General features: G+C 50.6%; 1 non-coding gene across 1 annotated transcript in view; it reads left to right on the forward strand.

Annotated features, from left to right (window-relative positions):
* Positions 1-3,861: 3,861 nt before the first annotated feature.
* The window catches only part of LOC126329765 (small subunit ribosomal RNA), a 1,893-nt gene continuing 754 nt past the window's right edge, over positions 3,862-5,000 (forward strand). Inside the window, exon 1 of the ribosomal RNA XR_007562520.1 lies at positions 3,862-5,000. This exon is cut by the window's right edge and continues 754 nt beyond it. This is a non-coding gene — a ribosomal RNA (small subunit ribosomal RNA).

Genomic DNA, 5,000 nt, shown 5'->3' on the forward strand with positions numbered 1-5,000 from the left:
TGGCTGTACCAGATTATCGCTTAACCTAACTGTGGCTGTACCAGATTATCGCTTAACCTAACTCAATTTGTCCCTTAACCTAACTCAATTTGTCCCTTAACCTAACTCAAGTTGTCCCTTAACCTAACTCAAGTTGTCCCTTAACCTAACTCAATTTGTCCCTTAACCTAACTCAATTTGTCCCTTAACCTAACTCAAGTTGTCCCTTAACCTAACTCAAGTTGTCCCTTAACCTAACTCAAGTTGTCCCTTAACCTAACTCAAGTTGTCCCTTAACCTAACTCAAGTTGTCCCTTAACCTAACTCAAGTTGTCCCTTAACCTAACTCAAGTTGTCCCTTAACCTAACTCAAGTTGTCCCTTAACCTAACTCAAGTTGTCCCTTAACCTAACTCAATTTGTCCCTTAACCTAACTCAATTTGTCCCTTAACCTAACTCAATTTGTCCCTTAACCTAACTCAATTTGTCCCTTAACCTAACTCAAGTTGTCCCTTAACCTAACTCAAGTTGTCCCTTAACCTAACTCAAGTTGTCCCTTAACCTAACTCAAGTTGTCCCTTAACCTAACTCAAGTTGTCCCTTAACCTAACTCAAGTTGTCCCTTAACCTAACTCAAGTTGTCCCTTAACCTAACTCAAGTTGTCCCTTAACCTAACTCAAGTTGTCCCTTAACCTAACTCAAGTTGTCCCTTAACCTAACTCAAGTTGTCCCTTAACCTAACTCAATTTGTCCCTTAACCTAACTCAATTTGTCCCTTAACCTAACTCAATTTGTCCCTTAACCTAACTCAATTTGTCCCTTAACCTAACTCAATTTGTCCCTTAACCTAACTCAAGTTGTCCCTTAACCTAACTCAAGTTGTCCCTTAACCTAACTCAAGTTGTCCCTTAACCTAACTCAAGTTGTCCCTTAACCTAACTCAAGTTGTCCCTTAACCTAACTCAAGTTGTCCCTTAACCTAACTCAAGTTGTCCCTTAACCTAACTCAAGTTGTCCCTTAACCTAACTCAAGTTGTCCCTTAACCTAACTCAATTTGTCCCTTAACCTAACTCAAGTTGTCCCTTAACCTAACTCAATTTGTCCCTTAACCTAACTCAATTTGTCCCTTAACCTAACTCAATTTGTCCCTTAACCTAACTCAATTTGTCCCTTAACCTAACTCAATTTGTCCCTTAACCTAACTCAATTTGTCCCTTAACCTAACTCAATTTGTCCCTTAACCTAACTCAAGTTGTCCCTTAACCTAACTCAAGTTGTCCCTTAACCTAACTCAAGTTGTCCCTTAACCTAACTCAAGTTGTCCCTTAACCTAACTCAAGTTGTCCCTTAACCTAACTCAAGTTGTCCCTTAACCTAACTCAAGTTGTCCCTTAACCTAACTCAAGTTGTCCCTTAACCTAACTCAAGTTGTCCCTTAACCTAACTCAAGTTGTCCCTTAACCTAACCCACGTTGTCCCTTAACCTAACCCACGTTGTCCCTTAACCTAACCCACGTTGTCCCTTAACCTAACCCACGTTGTCCCTTAACCTAACCCACGTTGTCCCTTAACCTAACCCACGTTGTCCCTTAACCTAACCCACGTTGTCCCTTAACCTAACCCACGTTGTCCCTTAACCTAACCCACGTTGTCCCTTAACCTAACCGACGTTGTCCCTTAACCTAACCCACGTTGTCCCTTAACCTAACCCACGTTGTCCCTTAACCTAACCCACGTTGTCCCTTAACCTAACCCACGTTGTCCCTTAACCTAACCCACGTTGTCCCTTAACCTAACCCACGTTGTCCCTTAACCTAACCCACGTTGTCCCTTAACCTAACCCACGTTGTCCCTTAACCTAACCCACGTTGTCCCTTAACCTAACCCACGTTGTCCCTTAACCTAACCCACGTTGTCCCTTAACCTAACCCACGTTGTCCCTTAACCTAACCCACGTTGTCCCTTAACCTAACCCACGTTGTCCCTTAACCTAACCCACGTTGTCCCTTAACCTAACCCACGTTGTCCCTTAACCTAACCCACGTTGTCCCTTTGCCTAACATAGTTCACTGCTCGGAATCTCTGGTGTCGTTGTTATCCTCATGTAGATGTCTTGCGAGTGTTGCTTACTTTCCACATATTCCTGCTATCCACTGTCAATTGTACTGCAATAGGACTATATCGCCGACCCCCCCCCTCCCCCCCCCTCTGTCCCCCTCTGTCCCCCTCTTTGTGTCTCTGTCCTCTCAAGCTGGTCGGTCTGGCGTTTGAGTGTTAAATGAGCCTCGCAGCTGTTCAGTTGCATTCAGATGTCGACGCCCTCAGTGTACGTCGTGGTATGGTCTGTGTCCATTGTCCGCTGATGTCGTACGCGTAACCCACACGCTGTACCGATCATCGGTCGTTACGTACAGAGTGAAGTAGTGTGATACGTGTGACCGTACGCTGGCTGTGCCCAACGGTGTCGAATCTCAATTTCCATATGTTGTGCTTGATGCTACTTGTCTCGTCTCCCAATAACAGCTAGGTTGCACTGTGGTACGCCGTAGAGGCGTGTGGGAGGAACGTACGAACGCATTGTATGTCACCCTGGGTCGCTGGGGGTGGTGGTGCGGTGAGTCAGGTCAGGTCAGGTCAGCGTGAGCCGTCTGATGTAGTGACGCGTGTATTCCGACTTTGTCGTATTGCCTCACACAAAGTGCTACCCTGGTGGACCGCGTTCCATATCTGGGACATGCCGCAGATGCCGGTTGACAGTGGATCGCGGAAGGTACATCGCATACGTGCGCGGGCCACCTTCCACGTGTTCTCTTCTGCACATGTCGCAGTGTGTATGTGGTCTGATGTAGCGTGTCGTGACACATGACATCCTGGCATGCAAGAATTGTTGAATTCGCAAATGTAGGTGGACATCTACGTTTACTGCCCAAGATACGCAAATGAACTGGAAATCCGTTGTTGAGCGGTTGTTCACGCTGGAGGTGAATCTGTGATGGCGACGATCGGTACAGCTATTAACCGGTTGTTTCAGCGGTACCCGCCACATCCACACGCGTGACTAGGCCCATGTGGGTATGAAGCGATACGCGGCGGTGGCTTGGTGGGACTGTTCCCGGCCGGTGAAGGGGGGCCGCCCGGCGTGTTGGCCGCGCGCTGCGTGGGCGCACGCGCAACAGGCGGCTGGTGGGGGGCGCCGAGTGGCAGGAGCGCCAGCCGACGGGCCCGGCAGGCGGCGCAGCTACGCTGCGGCGCACCCTGCACGCGGCGCCTGGCGGCCAAAGTTGGTTCAGCCGAGCCCGGTGCGAAGCGCGGTGGACATCTGCAGTGTGCTGGTCTGATTGAGGACTGTGTGCGTTGAGGATGCGCCGCCGCCTGGCACTCGGCGCCGCGACGCCGTCTGCTGCTCGGTCGCCCCAGCGGTTCTCGCAGGTGGTTTGTATCGCAGTTGTGCGGACGTGTTGGCGCGTGCGCTGTGCTGGGAGAGTTCGCTTCTGCACCCAAGTGGGGCTTTGCCCTTGTGTGGCGCTGGCGTTGGAGCTGCCGGTCACCATAGGTGGCGCGTGTTGTCTCCCGCCGGCAATGCCACGACAGCACGCTCCCGGGCCTCTGTCGGCAGCGGCAAGCTCAGTTGGGAGCAAGGGTGTTCGCACTAAAACCGTCTACTCGCCTAACTCCGGGCGATTGCGCCTCTCTCGAAACCGACCAAGTACCTAGGACGGCGCTGCGCGCCGCCGGGACCTGAGAGGGTTTCGAGGTGTATCGTGCAGGGGAGCTCGGCCTCCTCCTGTTTGCAGAATAATTGAGCGGACGCTTGCGTGTTCGCGCGGGCCCCCGGGACACACTCCCGGGCGGCCGGCTGCTCAGCTCTAGTTGACGCAGCTCCCTGGTTGATCCTGCCAGTAGTCATATGCTTGTCTCAAAGATTAAGCCATGCATGTCTCAGTACAAGCCGCATTAAGGTGAAACCGCGAATGGCTCATTAAATCAGTTATGGTTCCTTAGATCGTACCCACGTTACTTGGATAACTGTGGTAATTCTAGAGCTAATACATGCAAACAGAGTCCCGACCAGAGATGGAAGGGACGCTTTTATTAGATCAAAACCAATCGGATTGGCTTGTCTGGTCCGTTTGCCTTGGTGACTCTGAATAACTTTGGGCTGATCGCACGGTCCTCGTACCGGCGACGCATCTTTCAAATGTCTGCCTTATCAACTGTCGATGGTAGGTTCTGCGCCTACCATGGTTGTAACGGGTAACGGGGAATCAGGGTTCGATTCCGGAGAGGGAGCCTGAGAAACGGCTACCACATCCAAGGAAGGCAGCAGGCGCGCAAATTACCCACTCCCGGCACGGGGAGGTAGTGACGAAAAATAACGATACGGGACTCATCCGAGGCCCCGTAATCGGAATGAGTACACTTTAAATCCTTTAACGAGTATCTATTGGAGGGCAAGTCTGGTGCCAGCAGCCGCGGTAATTCCAGCTCCAATAGCGTATATTAAAGTTGTTGCGGTTAAAAAGCTCGTAGTTGGATTTGTGTCCCACGCTGTTGGTTCACCGCCCGTCGGTGTTTAACTGGCATGTATCGTGGGACGTCCTGCCGGTGGGGCGAGCCGAAGGGGTGCTTTCGCGTCCCGAGGCGGACCCCGTTTAAATCCTACCAGGGTGCTCTTTGTTGAGTGTCTCGGTGGGCCGGCACGTTTACTTTGAACAAATTAGAGTGCTTAAAGCAGGCAAGCCCGCCTGAATACTGTGTGCATGGAATAATGGAATAGGACCTCGGTTCTATTTTGTTGGTTTTCGGAACCCGAGGTAATGATTAATAGGGACAGGCGGGGGCATTCGTATTGCGACGTTAGAGGTGAAATTCTTGGATCGTCGCAAGACGAACAGAAGCGAAAGCATTTGCCAAGTATGTTTTCATTAATCAAGAACGAAAGTTAGAGGTTCGAAGGCGATCAGATACCGCCCTAGTTCTAACCATAAACGATGCCAGCCAGCGATCCGCCGCAGTTCC

Source organism: Schistocerca gregaria, unplaced genomic scaffold (genome assembly GCF_023897955.1).
Source record: "Schistocerca gregaria isolate iqSchGreg1 unplaced genomic scaffold, iqSchGreg1.2 ptg001216l, whole genome shotgun sequence".
Lineage (NCBI taxonomy): Eukaryota > Metazoa > Arthropoda > Insecta > Orthoptera > Acrididae > Schistocerca > Schistocerca gregaria.